The 22521-nt window shown below is 42.4% G+C and overlaps 2 pseudogenes; both read right to left on the bottom strand.

The window, feature by feature from the left end:
• Nucleotides 1-15847: 15847 nt before the first annotated feature.
• Nucleotides 15848-17079, bottom strand: LOC136537013 (uncharacterized; annotated as a pseudogene).
• A 180-nt stretch (nt 17080-17259) lies between these two features.
• LOC136539580 (L10-interacting MYB domain-containing protein-like) lies at nt 17260-18221 on the bottom strand (annotated as a pseudogene).
• Between the last annotated feature and the right edge of the window lie 4300 nt (nt 18222-22521).

The raw sequence follows: 22521 nt of genomic DNA, 5'->3' as shown, positions 1-22521 counted from the left end.
AGGTCGTTGGCCTTGTTGGCCTCAAGATGGTGGCCACCGGCGGCGCCGGTTGCCACCAAGGACGCGGCATAGAGGAGCACCACGGCGAGCGTGGAGGAAATTGCCGTCGTTGTTGCTGCCGCCATAGCGCCAACGTTCGTCGCTAGGTACTTGTTGGTATAAATTAACGCATATAGAATAATTTGTAAGCGCACGGATATTATATCGATGTAGTACTTCATCGGAAGTACCCAGTTTTATATCGAACTCGAGAATAACCAAATCTAACTTAACACAACTTCACAATAAATGCTACATAAAAGGAGCGTAGAGGAGACTGCTAAGGTCTTCTAGTTCTAACTTTGATAAGCTTTGTCTTCTATTGTTCAATTCTGAGAATATTACTAGAGAAAACACAAGCAGAGTATATTCCCTATAGTAACAAGGTCTTGCTGGACCTACTAACGGGAGCTGGACTATAAAGGATTCAACGAGCCTATAAGAGTCACCCATATGAGCTACCACCGATCCGGAAAATAGGGTATATCCACGATTAACCGAGTCTAAGCACCATGTATACACTACGAATACTACTTTAACCCAGGAGTTACAAGGATTAAAGTACTCAAAAGAGAGTCACAAACCTGAAGAACAATATAAATAAAATGTTTACTTGAATTAGAAGTCAATTACCAGAGAAATCTCAGAAGCAAGCTCATAAAGAACTTGATTCTGTCAAGGTACAAGCCGTAGAGAGAGCACCGATAGGCCGAGACTCCTTCGAAACTCTTCTCTCTCACTCTATCTCTCTATCTCTAATACATGACTAGATCCTATTGAGGATTAATCTTCTCTTGATTGCTAGCTCTGATCCTGGTGGAAATATGGATTAGGGTTTCTGGCCCTCAGGCTCTCAGGATCAAATACCAATGCCCTAGAAGGGGGTGCAGGCAGGTATATATAGGCTGGAGCGTCAATCATGAGCCCTCGGATCAAACCGACTTGAATAAACGGTGAAGATGCAATCCTTAAGACGATGGAGAACCGATCCTCCTTGGCGGTTTTCTGATTAAATCCTGCTGACAACATAGATTTATCAAAACTCATGAAATTTATCAGTTTAAACCCCTAAGTATACAGTAGTGATCCATTTGAGCCATTTATGCAAGTTATATTGACGGGTTGTGATGAATGTTAACTACTGTCAACAAGCTTCTCCAAACTTAGGCTTTTATTCATCTTCGATAAAAGGATGGTTTACTCAAGACATAACCTTAGGACAAATCATCAACATAAAACTATTCCTAGTCATACATGCTCTGCAGGATTCAAAATGTCTACCATGAAACTTTAGGCGCTTGAAACAGATCGGCATCTTCCTTCAGTCAAGTCAATTGGAGAAATATTTTAAAATTTTTGAAAACAAAACATAGCTTACCTTCTCCTTTTGTGGTACTCTCAAATCACTCTCTCTCTCTCTCTCTCTCTCTCTATATATATATATATATATATATATATATATATATATATATATATATATATATATATATATATATATGGTATTTTTGGATCCTCACCAAGGCGTTGATGTTCTTGCCTTCTTTTTACCTACTTCTAAACAACTTATATGGAGTTCTGGTAGGGATGAATGTGAGAACGTACTTGCATTGCATATATTGTAAAGTCAAAACAAGGATCCAAGGAGAAAAATGCCATACTCTTAGATCAAGATGTGCATGTGTGTGGATATATATATGATGGTTAACCTAATTCTACTATTCTCCTTTAAACATATCTCTCTTGTTTAAAACTTAGAAAACTTTTGTAAGAAAACATGAGCTATCTTATTTATCTATTTTCTTTTTTCAGGCAGGCATCTGAGTACCCATTGTTTTAGATATCTCGGACACTTGTCCATTTTTTCAATACTTTTTCTTCTCTTCTTTTTTTATGAATAACTTTTGCATAGCCCATGCTTTTTTCTGCAATTGAAACTTTTCAAGAGAGACATTTACAAGAACTTGGAGCATTTATCCTATCAAGCATATTTTTGTGTCTATTCCCAATGTAGGAGCAACAGATATATGTGGAGTGTATGTGATCTTGATCTTGAGAGCATGATAAGTTTCTCAATAATGGTCACAATGTTTGACCAAACTCAATACAATGACAAGTAGTATATGTAGAATGTTATCCTAGTCTATATGTCATATTTGGCTCTTGTGGGATATTGCTTACCACAAAGGAGAGATATAGCTATTTTTTTACTTTTTGAAATAAAATTCTCCAATTAACAAGACATCATGAATCAAGTTCTCATTATTCTACTATATTTCATTCCACAACAACTTAAGTAGCATGCCCTAATAATAAGTTTTCAACAGTAACAAGACTTCTAGAAAAAGAATTATGTGAGTCTTTCCTTTAGTCATGACTGAAATAATCTTTCATCATGTTTTTAAAGTTGTTTATCAAAGGATTTTCAATTCGGTTCAAAACGGAAAGCGAAACATGTGAAAATAGAATGTATTGGGCTCAAACCTGACCGAGGACAAAGCTCGTGGCGAGGTGCCACCGTGATGGGCCGACCAGCCCAAAGAGGAGGCCGAGCGGCCTGCTATAGGGGCTACTCGAGGCCCACTTCGTTGGATGTGGTCCTTGGCTCATTATTTTCTGAGCTTTGCGATTTTCGCGATCAAATTCTGTCTTATTGTCGTGGTGTCTCCCCCACACTTGTTTTCCTATATACCTTTATGCACAACATGTGGAGACAAAACACATATCCAAAAGAAATAGAGAGCAGATAATAATAATAAGACACCATTAATATCATAAAGCACTTTATTACATAAACCAACCTAAACACAAACTCTTGACTAGCTAGCACAAACTTCAACAACTCTAACAATCTGAGCTAGGCGAGTAACATACTATCTTTAAACACTTGACCTAACCACTCGTGCCTTACTATTAACTACCTAATTCTCACTTCCTCATCTTAGCAACAAAATGATTCAAAGCGTTTAAATCTTGTTGTAGGCTCTTGCGATAAACGTGTTCTTCGTCGATCCTTTGTTCTAAGGTATAGACAACATCGCTTAGATCTTCAATCTTCTTCTCTAAGAGGGCAATGGTCATCTGAGGGTGTTTCTCCTTATTCTCTGGGAGAGTTGATGGCCTCTTCCTCTTCTTCTCCTTCGAGGGAATAACCTTGATTTGATCCAGAATAGCCCGGACTCCATTGATGGTTGTACGAGGGGTGACTGACTAATATTTTGCACATGTAACATCTCCAAACTTATTGGTCTTGACTCCAGTCAGCACCTCATATCCCTTTGGAGGAAGGAGGTTGATCTCCTTCATCACCTTGATTAGCTTTTGGACGTCTAGATGAGGCTCTTGTTGGCATGGCTTGCCTTCAAGAAGTGGGTGTGGTGGTGGCAGAGCGATCATCGGATGACGGATAGCTTGGACGAAGTAAGACTGGCTTGAGTGAATAGGGGTGATCTCTGGAGGAACGACGCTCAGCGCAAGCGCGTCGAGTTTCTTGTTTAGATCAAAACCATAGGGGACGATCTGCTTGTTGGCCATGGGGACTGGAGAGAAGGAGAGCTTTGCCACTGTTGGAGACAGGAGGCTTTGATGGGATGGCTATGGAGGCAGGCAGGGGCTCGCTTATATAGGGGGGAAAGATCTATCCATTAGAGGTCTCGTGATGAAAGAAAAATGAATGCGTCGAAAAACTATGGGATTATGGAGAGGAAGGATTTAGAAGACACGAGAGAATTAACTAGGCACAAAGGGACTGACAGGTGGGCCGAGCGCCCTGTAGGTGGGGCCAGCCGGCCCCACACTTCATCTTCTTGCACTTGTTTTTCTCGTGGTGGTTTCTAATCCCTATCTAATCCTGAAAAGTATATTTATCCGTTACGAAACATAAAGAGGATGGCAGAGGTGTAAATCTATGGTAAAATAAAAAAATCTACCTCATCCAAATCCTCAGGTGGTTTTTTAGGTTCTAGAAAGATCTTGAGACGGTGGTCATTTACCTTGAATAATGTACCTTCATCATTTTGAAGTGTTACCGCTCCATGTGACGAGGTGCTTATAACCTTGAATGGTCCTTTCCATTTGCTTCGAAGTTTTCCATGCCCAAATAATTTCACCCTAAAATTAAAAAGTGATACCTTATCTCCTGGGGCGAACTCCTTCTTCTTGATCCTCTTGTCTTGCCATATTTTGGTTCTCTCCTTGTATATCTTGGCGTTATGATATGCTTTTTCATGCCATTCATCAAGCTTAGAGAGTTGCATCTTCCTCTTGGTTCATTTCTTCTTCAAAGTCCATGTTCCATCGCTTGATGGCCCAGTGAGCTTTGAATTCTAGCTCAACAGGTAGATGAAAAGTCTTTCCATAGATGAGTTGGTATGGTGACATTCCAAGTGGCATTTTATAGGCTATTCTATAAGCCCATAGTGCATCGGGTAGTCTATCCTTCCATGTAGTCTCCATCTCGTTGACCGTCTTTTACAGAATGTTCTTGATTTGTTTATTTGATGTTTCTACTTAGCCACTTGTCTAAGGATGGTATAGAGTAGCAACATTGTGATAGATCCCATGTTTTGACAAGTAGTTGTGAACTTGTCAGTGAAGTGAGTACCTCCATCACTAATCACCATTCTCAAAAATCCGAATCATGGAAATATTGTCTCTTCAAACATTATTTTGGAGTTCTTAGCATCAGTAGCTCTGCATGGCATGGTTTCAACCCACTTGGAGACATAGTCAACTATCACCAAGATGTATTCATAGTTCTTTGACTTTGGACAGTGACAGCGACTGCGACCGTGATTGCGTCGTGACACGTGACATGGAGGGCAGCAGCAGCATCAGCGGCAGTGAAAGGATCAAGATGTCCAAGAGGGGGGGTGAATTGGACTAATTCTAAAATTCTTTGCAATAAACAAACCCTACACGTAGCCCACTTCACCCCTTGTGCCTAGAAAGTGATTCTATTGATCTGCCGCACAAAAGTTTAGCACCCTAAGTTCCAATCCTACTCTAGCATGGCAATTCTAAGAATGTAAAGACAAGAATTGAATCGCTCAAATGTAAATGCTTAAAGTAAAGAGAGGAGAAGGAATGCCGTGATATTTTGCTGAGGTATCGGAGAGTCGCCACTCCCCACTAGTCCTCGTTGGAGCACCCGTGCAAGGGTGTAGCTCCCTCTTGATCCATGCAAGGATCAAGTGCTCTCTACCGGTTGATTCTTCGACACTCCATCACGGTGAATCACCCTCAATCGCTCACAACTTGAGTTAGGTCATCCATAAGCTCCACCGGATGATCACCAAACTCCCAATCACCACTAAGCTATCTAGGTGATGGCGATCACCAAGAGTAACAAGCAAGAACTCTCACTTGACCACAACAAGCCTAATGAGAAGGGTGGATGCACACTTGCTACTCTCTTTTTGCTAATGAGGCCTTAATCTTGGATTCTCAAATCTCAATCACCTCACTAGGCTCTTGTTCTCCTTGGCACTCTCAAGGGTGTTTCTTAGCTATAGAAATGGGCAAGAGTACTCCCTTCAATGAATAGAGGAAATATTTATACACCCTCGTTCAAAACAAACCATTATGTGCCACTACGGGGTGACCGGACACTCCGGTCAGTTCTCCCCACAACTGAGCAGTTAAGTTGTGATCGGACTCTGACCAGCGTCCGGTCAGCACTGATCGGACACGTTCGGTCACAAAAACTGCTCTCTGGAACCTTACTGATGTTGACCAGACTCTGGCACCCAACGTCCGGTCTCTTTGCTGCTCAGCGTCCGGTCAGTACCTAGAACCTGACCAGCATCCGGTCAGCATTGACCGAACATGTCCGATCAGGATTCTCCGTCTCTAGAACCTTACTGGAGTTGACCGGACTCTGGCACCCAGCGTTCGGTCACTTTTCACTCAACGTCCGGTTGCAACCAGATGACTTCACCATGATCAAATGAACTGACCAGACTCTACTGCCAACGTTCGATCACACCAAAACCGGCGTCTGGTCAACATTTGACCCTCCATTCACTTCCAACTCAAAATCATATGTGAATGAAGTTTGCTCCAATTGATCTTAGGGCTATTTAGGAGCTACCTAGTGCTAGATTGGATAAGTGTGCACCACACCTAACCCACTAGACTCACCTAGGTTAAGCTACTAGTCCATACCCCCCTTAATAGTACGACCAAAGGAAAAACAAAGTCCTAAACTACTCTAAGTGTCTCTTCAACACCAATTGACACTTAGAACTAGTCCATCCTTAACCTTGTTGTCCATCCTTTGAAAATCAAAATAATTTCCATCATAGAGGCATGACAACCATGATTGCCCAATCAATTGCCATTACCATGACCTAACTTAATTGCCTCTACAAAACATATGTTAGTCATAGTAATCACGTATAGTCATTAATCACCGAAACCCAACTAGGGGCCTAGATGCTTTCAATCTTCTCCTTTTTGATGATTGATGACAATACAACCTCGAGTATGTAAAAGAGATGAGGTTTTCAACATGCTTGGTTCATATAAGCTTTTGACAATAAGAACAAAAGAGTTAGGCAAGCTTATATGACCCAAGCCAACATGATGTACTCAATTAATATAAAATAAGCATGAGTACAAGTAATAAAGCTCATTTGCATTGGAGTAAAACATGGAAGCAAAGCAAATGAGCATAACCAAGTGACATGACATATAAAAAATTCAAGTAGAGAGCACACATGTCACATATCACATAAATATCACATTAATATCACTATCATATAAATATCACGATCACACGTATGTAGTTCAACACATGAAAGTAAACATGAATGCATAATAATGTATCACACATAAAAAACCTAGATGTAATAAATAAGCTCCCCTAGATATATCACTCCCCCTAAGTTTATCATACTCAATCTCTCTCCCCCTTTGGCGTCAAACACCAAAAACTAAGGGTCTGCCAGTGGGGTAGCAGCGGATAAGTTGGGCGCTAAGGTGCGATGAGCGATCTAGAACTAGGTAGCATCATCATCTGATCTTGAGCTCTGAGTAGTCTTGCCCTCTATCACTAGAAGTGACACTGAAGCAGTCTGGGTCGGATCTAGAACTAGTGCGACCTGTGGCTCAGCAGGTATGACTGTAGCAGGTGGCTCTAATGATGCAACTGATGATGGGAGCGTCTCTATAGTCCCAGTGACTGGAGCAATGGTGGAAGGTCCAGGGACACATAGCTCTGGCGGTGTAGGCTACCCTATCAACTCATTGAATGTAGCACCAAGGCTCCTAAAAACTGGGGTGTCTATCACAAGCAACGAGGAAGTCTAAGCTAGGGTGAAGCCCATATGTAAAGGTGTGAAGGAAAGACCCTAGGCTGGCACTGGCAAAGCAAACCACTAGGACGCATGCTCTATAGGTGAAGCGAACAAGGTAGCTGACTATCTCTGACTCTGAAGCCCACTGAGCTAAAAAGCTAGAGTCACTATAGTGGTGGTAGGCTGACCAAGCTGAGGTGTGAGCTATGGCGGTGGAGCTCCAATAGCAGTAACAACATGCTGCATAAATCCAAGTAACTGCTGCTGCATGAGGAGCTACTGCTGTTGCTAGATAACCTACTACTGTCGTTGGAACTCGTCCTATCTGGCCTGAACCTGTGCAAGGGCAGCTGCTGTCTCCTAGGCCTAGCGAGCCTAATCCTGCCTCATTCACTCAAGAATCGCAAGAAGAGCGAGGTCTATCTGCAGTGCCTATGGAGCTGAGTTGGAGCCACTAGCCTCACCGTCATGTTGTCGAGGAGGCATCTGAGGGATAGTCTGGTAGTCATCATCTGAGCTATCACTAGGATCACTCTCAACCATACCCTCCTACTATGCATCTAGCTGCTCCTCCTCTGTCGCTACAATACCCCTGATAATCTCATCCTGCTGGGCTATAGACTCTAGCACCTCTGGGTGATGGCTCAGCTAGCTAGGTGTCCTCACTCTACTGTGACAGAGCATCTGAGTCATGTTATAAGCTAGAAACTCAGAAGTAGCACCAGAATACTCTGCCAACATCTTAGGAGGCCTCACTATGACTGCCCTATGAATTAGAAAAGTGATCTAGTGAGCATAGGGCAATTGTCAGTGACCTCAGAACCCCTCTGCAAGTGTATCTTCCATCTTAGATAGAATGACATCCCATACATCAAACACTATCTGCTGAATCAGAGAGTTTAGTATCCATAATTGAATGCGAGTCAACCCCTCATGATATCCCATCCTCGGTAGTAGGGTCCTCCTCATGATAGCATCAAGCAGTCTAGCTATAGGAGTAAGATCTTTGGGTGTCCTGCTTGACCCCTCGCTGAATGGCTCTGTGAAGCAAGGTCGGATGAGATCAGTGGGAGGCAACAGACCACCATGAGGTCATCTAGGAGGATCTGTGTATCCATAAAAAACCTCATGAAGACGAATGGGTAACTCTTGTAACCTGAGGATCTCTCTGACCCTGAAGCTCATCAGCCTATAGTCACGGCCTCTAAATGCAAAGTGTATGAATATGTGAGCTGAGTCAATCCAAAGTGTAGCATAGAACTCATGGACCCAAGATGGTACATATCTGCCAGTCCATCTAAGTAAATCTGTCAGCCCTGGCAAGTAAGAAAGGTGAGGACGGATCTGCTCTCCTCCTACTGCTACAATAGCCTTAATAGAACAAACCCTCTAAGACCTGAATGCAACCCCACTATTAAGATATGCATCATAGAAATCCTCCTACAGTGATGTATAGAAACCCTCTGAAGCACGCTCATCCCTCCTCAGTGGGAACCAGTCCTCGAACTGTATGAATCTGAGCTATTTGTACCTACTTGGCCATGGTGGCCCTCAAATCCAGGTGAGTCACTAGAGGCAGACCCTATGGTCTAGGAGGTGGATGAGAACCCCTCCATTGTGTCTCTGGCCTCGGTGTCACCTAAGCACGGGTACGACTAGAGCGGTGTAATTGTGGCTAAGATGCTGGCTCTATCTCCTCTGTCTGCTCCCCCTCCTGAGTTTGCTCAGCACCCTCTAACTACACTAGTGGATGTGTTTGCTGTTGTGGCTCCCCCTAAGGCTGAGTCTCCTCCAAAACAACACGCCATCCCTCAAGCATGATAGTCCTAGCTAGACTACCATGATGACGCTCAACCTACTCAATGGTTGCCCTCTGTGCTGCTGAAGGCTAATCTGTAATGACAACACCACTCTGAGCACCTCCTCTTTCTGCATGCTCTGTGGTAGCTGCTACTGCTACTGCTCTCGCTGTATTAGCATCTGCAAACTTCCGCTTCTTTGATGTAGTCTTCTTTGTCCCCTTGCCTTTCACCTTAGCTGGCAAGCGAGGTGGAGGCCTCGGATCCTCATCACCTAGACCACCTCCAGCATTCTTGACACGTGCCATTACTAGACCTGAAAAGAGCAACTGCCACTAACAAGAAACAACTGCCAACTGTCACTTTCGAGGCTTGGCCTCGATCCGTACTCACAAGCTTGGCCTCAAGTTAACTAACAACTGCTAAAGTGACCTCAAACACACTGACTCGCTGTATGATAGAATAGATCAGATATATGAATAATTTCAATATACATCTAGAGATAGGAAACTCTAAGAAGCAAGCATTAGATATGAAATTAGAGTCAAGGGTTTGCTACCTGATGAAACGACGTCTGAAGAGAAGAGGAACAGATCACGGGCACCACCAGAATCGGTAATTAGGGTTAGGGGTAGTGACGGTCTAGGGCATCGGTGTGGAGCAATGCAGCTTAGGCGCGTGGCTGGCATGGTGGTGCTAGGGCATGAACGTGTGGTTGCTGGTGCGATGGCGGTGCTAGAGCAGAGCACAATGGCGTGGGAATGCTGCGCGTGTGAAGTAGTGGCACGGGCACGGACGGCTCGAGCGCGGCGGTGCGGCAGGCGGCAAGGCGTGGCTATGTGGTGGCGGAAGTGAGCGTGGTGGTGCGAGGGTTAGGGCATGGGCGATGTGACTTGGGCGTGGCGTGGTGGCTCGAGAATCGGTGAAGTCGGCACGGGTGGTTGCTAGATTAGGTCAACGGCATGGTTATATGGTGGCCCCCATGACGGATGAGAAAAGGAAACAGAATAGGGACAAGAACCGACATGACTTCTACTGACCGGACGCTCCGGTGGCAATGACCGGACGCTGCCACCCGGAGTCCGATCGACAACAGAGAGGTCCAAAACCTCCCAAGTCGCGACCAGACGCGTCCAATCACCACTGACCGGACATAGCCAGAGTCTGGACGATCCTTAGATCTTCTTCTTCGCTTGATCGGACATAGGGACATCATCTGACCGGATGCATGAAAAGAACTATTTCATTGTCCGGTCACTCCTTCGCAGCAATGGTTCACCTCCTGTGAACTCACCAGACACTGGACTCTAGAGTCTGGTGCAGCGTCCGGTGACACTTTTTTAGCAGATCTTCAATGTTCCTTTGCGCTGCCTGTTCCCAATCAAGTCCCAACTTCAATAAGACCCAAATAAACACCAATTGGGACTGATGTGAGCGACCTCTCTCAAACCCTCAAATTTTTCAAAGTATTTTGCCTTAGGCTATAATTCTTTTTAAGAAAATAGGCAATAAAAGGGTGATTAAAGAGAAACGACAAAACAACATACATGCATATGCAATGCAATACTTGAAAGTAATTCTAGTTGCTTGTCAAGTTTGATCCAAGGTTAAGCTTCTTCACACGCATTTCAGCGGTTATCTTAACCATGTTAGACAAGCCCTAAATGCATTACCAAAAGTTAAACATGTTGTATATTACAATGCAATGCAAGGGACAACACAAGCTCATTTTCTAGTGAAGTTGATAAAATCAAGCACATTGAGCTCATTCCTCAACCGACAAAATGTAGCCTCATCTAGCGGTTTAGTGAAGATATCCATTAATTGATCCTCGGTCCTTACACCTTCTAGTGAAATATCATTCTTTGCAATATGATCTCTAAGAAATTGATGGCGGATATCTATGTGCTTGGTGCGAGAGTGTTGAACCGGATTATTAGCAAGTTTTACCACACTCTCATTATCACACAAAAGAGGTACCTTTTCTAGAACTACACCATAGTCTAGCAAAGTTTGCTTCATATAAAGTATTTGTGTACAACAAGCACCCACGGCAATGTATTTTGCTTTGGCGGTGGGCAAAGCCACACTATTTTGCTTCTTGTAGGACCAAGATACAAGTGATCTACCAAGCAAATGGCACCCTCTGGATGTGCTTTTCCTATCAACTTTGCAACCAACATAATCCGAATCAGAATAGCCAACTAATTCAAATCTAGCTCCTTTGGGATACCAAAGGCCAATGCTTGGTGTGTGCTTAAGGTACCTAAGGATTCTTTTAACGGTAATCAAATGAGCTTCCTTAGGATTAGCTTGAAATCTAGCACATATATACACACTAAACATGATGTCGGTCCTAGATGCGGTTAAATATAACAAGCTACCAATCATAGAGCGGTAGAGAGTTTGATCAACTATTTTACCTCCCTCATCTAGGTCGACATCAATTCACCAAACTCTTTGCAAGAATATTCATTTGATGATCCAAAGATGATATCATCAACATATACTTAACAAATGAAGATCTCTCCATCAAGCTTCTTGGTGAATAGTGTGGTGTCGACCTTCCCAATGGTGAAGCCCTTCTCAATGAGGAAATCCTAAAGGTGCTCATACCAAGCTCTTGGGGCTTGCTTAAGCCCATATAGCACCTTGGACAACCTATAAACATGATTAGGATATCTAGGGTCTTGAAACCTAGGCGGTTGATCAACATAGACTAGTTCAATAATAAAGACATTTAAAAATGCACTTTTAACATCTATTTGATATAATTTCATTTCATGATGTGATGCATATGCAAGGAGGATATGAATGGCTTCAAGTCTTGCAACCGGTGCAAAGGTCTCTCCAAAATCCAACCCTTCAACTTGAGAGAACCCTTTTGCAACTAGTCTTATCTTGTTCCTCACAACAACACCTTGATCATCTTGCTTGTTGTGGAACACCCACTTTGTTCCAATAACCCTTACACCTTGTGGTCGCTCTTCAAGAGTCCAAACTTCATTGCGGGTGAAGTTGTTCAACTCTTCATGCATGGCATTTATCCAATCGGAATCTTTCAAGTGTGTTGTACTCATCAAGCATTGTTCTTGTAAGTGTAATGAGTGTTCGGTTCTTTCTATCTACTACACCATTTTGTTGAGGAGTGTATGTTGCGGAGACCTCATGCTTGATTTCAACTTCATCACAATAGGCTTCAATGTTTGTGTTGTCAAACTCTTTGCCATTATCACTCCTAATCTTCTTGAGCTTCACTTTAAACTCATTTTGTGCTCTCTTGGCAAACTTCTTGAAGCATGATGCAACTTTGGTCTTGTCATGAAGGAAGAACACCCAAGTATATCTTGAGTAGTAATCAACAATCACAAGACAATAAAGATTTCCTCCCAAACTCTTGTATGTTGTTGGTCCAAATAAGTCCATGTGAAGGAGCTCTAGCACTCTTGTTTTTGACATGAAAGCTTTTGTAGGATGAGTGTTTGCAACCAGTTTACTGGCTTGATATGCACTACAAAGCTTGTCCTTCTCAAATTTCACATCCTTCAACCCTCTCACCAATTCATTCTTCATAAGTTTCTTGAGTGAGCTCATCCCAACATGAGCAAGTCTTCTATGCCATAGCGACCTAAGTGATGTTTTGGTGACTAGGCATGTCTTCAAGTTAGCATCTTCGGAGATGAAATCCACTAGATATTAGTTGTTGTATCTAAATCCCTTGAATATAACTTGATCATCATCTTGCTTAGATACAACCACTTCCTTCTCGGTAAACAAGCATTGAAAGCCAAGATCACACAATTGTCCAACGGATACCAAGTTGAAACTCAAAGAAGCAACATATAGCACATTTGAAATAGAGTGATCATTTGATATTGCCACTTTGCCCATTCCTTTGACTTTGCCCTTTGAATTATCTCCAAATGTAATTCTTTCTTAGCCATCTACTTCTTCATCTAGTGAGGTGAACATACAAGGATCACCGGTCATATATTGTGTGCAACCACTATCAATAACCCAATGACTTCCACCGGTCTTGTAGTTCACCTACACACAAGAGATCAAGCTTGTTTAGGGACCCAAACTTGTTGAGGGCCCTTGACTTTCTCTACAAGTGACTTTGCAACTCAAATTTTCTTAGGCCTATTTTTGTTGGGAGGTCCTAAGAACATGAATTTTATTTTACAACTAGAATCCTTTCTAAGCATGTAATGAACATTGAAAGCAAAAGGTCTAGCATGCTTGGGTAAGGGTTGTGGTGGTGGAGTTTAACACTTATGGGCAAAGTGACCTTCTTGTCCACACTCAAAACACCTCTTTGGCTTTGGCTTTGACTTGTGTTGTTGTTGTTGAGCTTGAGCCTTCTTCTCTTGATTTGCCAAATATCCAATTCCACTTCTATCCATCTTCATGACGATGTTCATGAGTAGCTCACTTTGAAGATGCTTGCCTCTAGTGAACTTGCTCAAGCCAATCCTGAGATGTTCTTTCTCCAACTTGAGCTTTTTGTTCTCTTCTTTTAGCTCATCATGATTTTTCTCTTGCTTGAGTCTCTTGTTCTCCTCCTTGAGTTTCTCATTCTCTTCTTTGAGCTCTATATCATAGTCATGATCAAGGTTCTCAATCACAATAGCGTTGGTGGTTGATAGCTCTTCAAGATCTTTCTTAAGTTTCTCATTTTCATTCTTGATCTTGACATATTCATCATAGTTATCGAACTCAACCACTTGCTTGCCTTTGCTACTAGATCCTTGCTCAATGCTCTCAATAATGAAATCATCACGTGATGTAGCTATATCAATCTTAACAACATCGTTAGTAGCATCATGTGGCTCATTAGATAAAAACTCATTTGAGATAATAAGATTATCATGATTAACCTTGAGGTTGGTATACTCTTCTTTTAGCATGTTATAGCTAGTGATGAGCTCAATATGTATCCCCTCAAGTTTATCATGTTTTTCTTTAAGCTCTCTCTTAGAAGATTTGAGCTCCTTGAGTTTAGATGACATAGCATCATTTGCTTCTCTAAGCTCAACACTAGCCTTTTCCGCTATGTCACATTTAGCTAAAAGAGAGTCATTTTTAATTTCAAGCTTTTCATTCTTAGCTCTAGTCTTTCTAATAATCTTAGTGTATTGATTTAGCAATTTAACAAGATCATCATATGAAGGTGATTCAAATTCATCATCATCACTATCGCTATCATCATTGCTAGCATGTTCATCACCGCTACTATCATCATCATTTGATACCTTTTGTTCACCCTTGGCCATAAGGCATAGGCATGTAGAGGATGATGGCGGTGGTGTTGGTGAAGATGATGAAGAGTCAATCATAATGGCGGCCACCTTCTCATTGTCACTATCATCATCGAATGAGCAACTTGATGAATCAATGTCTGTGAGCCAATCACTGACGATGTATGCCTTGCCATTTTTCTTCTTCTTATGGAAGTCCTTCTTGCTGTCCTTCTTCTTGTATGGCTTGTTTTTCTCCTTCTCATCTTCATCTTCATAACTTGAGTCATCTTTCTTGCCCTTGTACTTCTTCTTGTACTTGTCTTTCTTGGGCTTGGTGCATTGATGTGCTAGATGACCAAGTTCTCCACAATTATAGCAATCCATCTCTGAGATTGGCTTCCTTCTAGTGCTAGTGAAGAACTTCTTTTTCTTCCCATTAAACTTGATGCCATTCTTGTTGAGCTTCTTTAGCATCTTGGTAGTTCTTCTCACCATGAGAGCAAGACTTGCATCATCAACTTCATCATCACTTGAGCTCTCATACTCAATTCTTGCTTTGCCCTTCTCTTGGCTAGCCTTGAATGCTAAGTCTTTGTCTTTCTTCTTGGTAGAGGATGAGCCATCTTGTGGTGTGATGTGCATGTACATCTCATGAGCGTTGATCTTTCTCAAGATTTTAGTTGTAGTGGTGGAAAGATCACCTTGATGATGCACGATCACAATGTGCCCATATTTGTCAATGGGGAGGACACTCAAGATCTTTCTTACAACATCGGATGGTTGCATTTGTGTAAGTCCGAGCCCATTGACTTCCTCTACAAGAATATTCAAGCGTGAGTACATTTCATTAGCACTCTCTTTAGGAAGCATCTCAAAAGAATTAAGCTTTTCCATTATGAGATGATAGCGTTCCTCACGCTCGCTCTTAGTTCCCTCATGGAGCGCACAAATGCCCGACCATAGTGCATGGGCATCCTTATGGTTCCTCACCTAGTTAAACACATCTTTGCAAAGGCTTCTAAAGATGGTGTTTCTAGCCTTTTCATTCCATTTTTCGTAGTTCACTTCATTGCCTTGAAGGTGCATGGGATCCCTAGGTTTTGGGAAACCTTGAGAGGCGGCTCAAAGAATTCCAACATCTAGAGCTTCTAAGGCCCTGTTTGGCATAACTCCAACTCTGGGTGGAGCTGCTCCACTCTAGAACTCCAGGTGGAGTTAGCTCTAGGTGGAGTTGGAGTTGTCTGATGATGGTGTTTGGCTAGGAGGGTATCCCCAGCTCTAGAAAAGATGAGTTTGAGGGTAGATTGCCATTCTTGCCCCTGGTTTGACTTGAACTACTTCTCACAAATTTGAAATGAAAGTACATGTAGTGGAGTCCAAAATAATAATAAATTACATGTCATTTGCCTAGAACCGAAATTACAAAATAAGTTCATAGTTCCAAAATAAGGTCGTTACAATAATTATTGCACTAATTCCATGCTAGGGCGATGGATGTAGCCATATTATTACGAAAGGTGTCCATAGTCACAAAGCTTGATTCCGAAGTTGATCCATCGGAGGCATGTTAAGACACGACATACTTGTTGTACCTTTCTAGAATAGTAGGCCTATAGGTAGGATCTCTATCAAAATTAGCAAAGTCCACATCAACACTAGCATGTTCACGTATGAAATTGTGTAGGACCATGGTAGCAGCAACAATCTTCTTTTATTTGACCATTGAATAACCGGGCATCTTGTAAAGGATTTGCCATTTCATTTTTAATACTCCAAATGAGCGCTCAATAACATTACGAACATGTGAGTGTATACGGTTGAACTTCTCTTTTAGAGTATTTGGTTCCATACCTCGATGCCACTCGGGTAAGTGGTATCTTTCACCCTTGTATGGAGCTAGGTACCCCAGACGATTAGGATAGCCCACATCTACAACATAGTACTTGCCTACAAGTATGTAAAACAAGATAAGTTTGTGCATTCAAGTATGAAAAAGAACATAAGCAAAAATATTTACCTTGAGGAGGATGTGGGAAGACATCTACATTTGCTTCCAATGCATGGTACAATACACTAGTGTCATGCAAAGAACCCGGTTGACCCGCAGCCACATACGTGAAGCGCATATCAAAATCACAAACAACAAGCACATTTTGAGTTGCAATTCTAGTCTTACCAATATATCTCACTTGTTCTTCAGGTGATAAAGACACGAATATGGGTTCCATCAAGTGCACCAATGCAATCCTTAAAATGTGGATATGCTCTCTTGTCATTCCTAATCCTCTTGTGCACATTGCGAAAATTAGGATCTATTGGTCTCAAGAAATCTTGTGCCATGGCAACCACACAATCTAGAACTTCATGAAATTTTCTACTAATGGTTTCACCTGAGTGTTTGAACTTATTTTGTCCTCTTCTATTTGACTCACACCCACCACATGTGAATAGGAAAATAGCCAACATTTCATTTGTATTAATGTGTTTCGATGGTTTTAATCCATACCTCTCAACCAACACATCATGAAGATCATGAAAAATAACCTCATTCATCCAAAGCATTCGATGACACTCCCCTAGAATGTTTACCGTCTCCATCAGCCATCCCATTCCACTTTGTTGTGAAAACATGAACCTCGGCGGTGCCTTGTCCATATACAAGTCATGATAACTTTGTGCTAGTTTTGCACTGCTCTCAACCATTTAAAAAAATTCCCCATCACTAGAATCATCAAACTCACTTGAAGACATCTGTGAACATTAACATAAATGAAATGTAAGATACAACTGCCATACATAAATGAACTGCAAGAAAATAAAATGTAGCATACATGTGACAAAAATAAAATGTAGCATACAACTGCCATACTCTCACTACCATTTCTACTTTTCATATTTATCATTGTACTTCCTCCTAAGCCAATTGAACCTAATCTCATTAGTAGGCAAGGTCATGAACATCTCCCTTTGCTCCTTCTTCATAAACAGTTCAGTTGCAATGTAATGTTCATTGCTGTCATAGCTGGCCCCACAAGCAATCACAACCTCCATCACTTCATCAATAGAGTATTTTCCATGTCTCTTTGAAACATATTCATTGGCTGAACTTGCCATACTATTTACTGCTTCTTGAATTAGGGAGTGCATTTCCAGACTTCACCTTCTTGCCACTTCTTTCAACAGGCCTAGCCAATCTCTTGCCACTAGCAGGTGGAGGAGAAATACCAATATCCTCCTCTTGTGTTTTAGGAATGACATCATCATCTTGTGGCTCAAAATTGGTTGCCTCTCTTGTGTCTCATCAACATTTTTCAGTTGCTTCAACATTCACAACATGAGGAGACCAATGATCAATACCAATAGTAGTGATGTCAGCAAAACACTTGGCTAAGTCATCTTCATTCTCAAGGCCCTTCTTTTTGAACTTTCCACAACCTAGAATGTCTTGAAATAAGCAAAACAACACATATTATTATAAGTATTACCAATAGATTTGACATATGGAAAACAAATATAGCAAAATTTTTGAACCAACTTACAGCTCTAGCTTTTTTCCACCATTCATCAGCCATAGCAATAGTCTTCTTTATAGGATCCCAACCAGTCCCTGTTTGCCTCAGCATTAGTTTCTTCCATGCTTTAAAATCTTCCTTCAACTTGTCCCATTTGTTCTTTATCTGAACCTTGGTAAACACAATTCCAGTCTTTTCTTTGAATCCTTTCTCAACCTCAATATAACCAAGTGCATTCAAGTGTGTGTTTGGCCGATTTCCTTTTCCAACTTGTTCGACAAACAACATACACAACACTTGAGTATTCTCTGAGTTCCAATCAATTTCAGGCATCTATCGAGCTCACAAATTTCATATATGAGGTTCTCATTATGCTGAGCAATTTCAACTGGAATATACTGAACCACCAACAGGCTATTTTCAGCAATCTAAAACTACAATAGGTTCTCATTATGCAATGATCTATCCAATAGGCTAATTTTAGCAAACAAGACTCTAATGTTACAGAAGCTAGTGAACACTTCAGTTGCTACAATAATTCATTGATCTATAACAGAGCATGTAGCCCAATTCATGCCTTGAAATCTATAGCAGAGCATCGATCTATAGCAGAGCATCGATCTACAATAGGGCATGCATCCCAAAAACAAAGTAGGCACCATACCTTGGGGGGCCTCTACGAACGGTTGTTGGTGGGCCTCTACGGCCGTCGGTGGGGGGCTGTGGCCGGTGGGGGATCTCCGGCGGCGTGGGGCAGCAGCTGGCATCAGGGCTTCTATGGCAGGCGGCGGGACTCATGTAGACATGGAGGGAGACAGAGCTAGGCGGCCGGGCGGGGGATCTCCGGCGTCAGGGCTTCTACAGCAGGCGGCGCTCCTCGCGCAGACATGGCAGGAGGCGGAGCTTCTATGGCCGGGCAGGGGATCTCCGGTGTTGGGGCTTCTATGGTAGGCGGCGGGCCTCGTGCAGGCATGGTGGGAGGTGGAGCTACATGGCCTGATGGGGCTAGGAGAACGGCAGCAGGGCTCGGTCGGTCGACGGTGGGGGTGGACGACAGCCACCAGTCTGCCTGGCGGTGGTGGAAACCTAACGGGTGGTCTTGCGAGAAGGGGACAGAGGGAGGCTCGGTATGGGGAAAATGAGATGCGTGGGGGGGGACTCAGAGAATAGAAGCGAAATGTTTTTCTATGTAACCAGTTGCATTGGTGGGTAATTACCCACCAACTCTATGAGGAGGTTCAAAAGAGAGGGTTCTGGAGCAGCAAAAGAGGTGCTCCAAAACTCCACCTCTATTTGCACTACAGCTCCATGAAGTTAGTAGCTCCATGGAGTTTTGGAGTTGGGGTGTTTGGCTAGATTTTTTATGGAGTTACTGGAGTTTAGGAGTGGAGCCATGACAAATAGGGCCTAAATACGCCTCCATGTGGATTTTTCAATACGGAAAATCATCTCCCTCAAAGATAGAAAGAGGTCCATCCCCATGGGACATCTTTCTCTAGGCGGTTAAGCCTAAATATGTGAGTACAAGGCTCTGATACCAATTGAAAGGATCAAGATGCTCAAGAGGGGGGGGTGAATTAGGCTAATTCTCAAATTCTTTGCAATAAACAAACCTTACACTTAGCCCACTTCACCCATTGTGCCTAGAAAGTGATTCTATTGATCTACCACACAAAAGTTTAGCACCCTAAGTTCCAATCCTACTCTAACATGGCAATTCTAAGAATGTAAAGACAAGAATTGAATTGCTAAAATGTAAATGCTTAAAGTAAAGAGAGGAGAAAGAATGCGGCGATGTTTTGCTGAGGTATCAAAGAGTCGCCACTCCCCACTAGTCCTCGTTGGAGCACCAGTGCAAGGGTGTAGCTCCCCCTTGATCCCTGCAAGGATCAAATGCTCTCCACGAGTTGATTCTTCGACACTCCATCATGGTGAATCACCCACAACCGCTCACAACTTGAGTTGGGTCATCCACAAACTCCACCGGATGATCACCAAACTCCTAATCACCACCAAGCCATCTAGGTGATGGCGATCACCAAGAGTAACAAGCAAGAACTCTCACTTGACCACAACAAGCCTAATGAGAAGGGTGGATGCACACTTGCTACTCTCTTTTTTGCTAATGAGGCCTTAATCTTGGATTCTCAAATCCCAATCACCTCACTAGACTCTTGTTCTCCTTGGCACTCTCAAGGGTGTTTCTTAGCTGTTGAAATGGGCAGGAGTACTCCCTTGAATGAATAGAGGAAGTATTTATACACCCTCATTCAAAACGAATCATTATGTGCCACTATGGGGTGACCGGACGCTCCAATCAAGGTGACTGGATGCTCCAGTTAGTTCTCCCTGCAACCGAGCAGTTAAGTTATGACCAAACTCTGACCAGCGTTCGATCAGCCCTGACCAGACGCGTTCGGTCACAAAAACTGCTCTCTAGAACCTTATTGATGTTGACCGGACTCTAGCACCCAGCGTCTGGTCACTTTGCTGCTCAGCGTCTGGTCAGTAGCTGGAACCTGACCAGCGTCCGGTCAGCACTGACTGGACGCGTCCAATTAGGATTCTCTCTCTCTAGAATCTTACTAGAGTTGACCGGACTCTGGCACCCATCATCTGGTCACTTTTCACTCAACGTACGGTCATAACTAGATGACTTCACCTTGATCAAATGAAGTGACTGGACTCTACTGCCAGCGTCCGATCACACTGAAACCAGTGTCCGGTCAACATTTGACCCTCCATTCACTTCCAACTTGAAATCATATGTGAATGAAGTTTGCTCCTATTGATCTTAGGGCTATTTAGGAGCTACCTAGTGCTAGATTTGACAAGTATGCACCACACCTAACCCACTAGACTCACCTTGGTCAAGCTACTAGTCCATACCCCCTTAATAGTATGGCCAAAGGAAAAACAAAGTCCTAAACTACTCTAAGTGTCTCTTCAACATCAAATAACACTTAGAACTAGTCCATCCTTAACCTTGTCATCCATCCTTTGAAAACTGAAACGATTTCCATCATAGAGGCATGACAACCATGATTGCTCAATCAATTGCCACTACCATGACCTAACTTAATTGCCTTTGCTTTTAGGCAGCCATGGTGGCAGTGGTGGTCAGGCGTAGAGAGGGCCGGCGGGGCAGGGTGGCCTACGGCTGGCTGCAAGCGGTGGAGCTAGAGCGGCCAAGCCACGGCCAGGCCACAGCCAGACCAAGGTCGGCCTCGGCCAACCGATGTGCAGCCATGTGCGTGCGCGCATGGCATAGCCACATAGCGATGCAGAATAGCCACGCGTGGTGACCACGCGCCCAAGCCCGGTGGCCCGAGACTGAGTACGCTCATGAATTTTAAAGCGCCTGTAAAAACTAAACGATTCAATTTGGAACCAAGCCATCTTCACTAGTCTAAAGAGGGCACCTTAGGCTATCAACAAGAGGTACAACATGACACCCCTTCTTAACTCAATTTCATAGAATAATTTTCCAAACATGGCTTTGTCACACTGCTGCTCACCCTAGGAATTTTTCAAGTCTTGAGCTAGATTTGTTTTCAAGTTTTGTTTCTAGACTATTAGAAATACTAGCTAGTAACATTATTTTTCTATAGCAAGGGTTGCATTGTTATCTACAAAGTTTGTACTTTAAACTTTATTTAAGTCTCATATATAGGTTCTATAGTATTTTTGTTCAATAAAAAATAGTTTACACCCCTACTTGTTAACGGTACGAATCATGGAGCAACTTTCACTTCACATTTTTGTTGATCGTTTTAGTTGCAATGCATTATCTACTCACTTCACCACTTGCATTAACACACAAGTATGATGCTCATGACATGTTTTAGTAGATGATTAATGGTGTAACACCGAGGGTGTTACATATAACTAGAGCTTCTATAGCGTGGCCTTCAACATTTGTACGGTGTTATCTTGTTGCTCCATTAAATTTTATTTATCCTAAATGTCGCATTAACATACTCCAATTTTTATTGTAGCTCGAGAAGATAAATGGATGAGATAGACTGAATGTGAGAATGGAGGGCTGGATAGTTGGTGGCATTCTATCAGACTTCTTTATGTTTTATATTTTATTTCCATGTGTGAATATGTGTTCTGAACAAAAAAATATTCCATGGATTACGTGGATGGTACTTATTGTAATGCAAAAATTGCTTTTAATATATGGCTTACTGTTGTTATTTCTCATGTGTGAGATGGTCTCTAATTTCCCAATTAAATTGCATGCGCATGATCTCTTTATTTGGCCCCAAATTGAAATAATTTCCAATATTGTTTATTGGTGGTTTATTCCTAGCTACGCATATAGGCATTGCAGCAATCCAAGTCTATATGTTGCTGTGAACTATAGAAGTCATTCATCTATGATTGGTACAAACATATATAAGCGTTGCCATATCTCATAAATATCCGTTGCAAGTTTGCAACGATTATTCCTAGGTATTACCAACACATATATAAGTGTTGCAACAAACCCTTGCAACGCCATTTCTGGCAACACATAATTAATGCCTTGGTATAGACCCCACCAACATATATATGGACTTTTAGCAACACATATATGCATTGCAAAAGGGGGTGTCATATTGTAGTGTTCCTTGTGTTCTCCCTG

This window comes from Miscanthus floridulus, chromosome 2, assembly GCF_019320115.1.
Source record: "Miscanthus floridulus cultivar M001 chromosome 2, ASM1932011v1, whole genome shotgun sequence".
Taxonomy (NCBI): domain Eukaryota; kingdom Viridiplantae; phylum Streptophyta; class Magnoliopsida; order Poales; family Poaceae; genus Miscanthus; species Miscanthus floridulus.
This window is presented reverse-complemented; position numbering and strand designations above follow the sequence as displayed.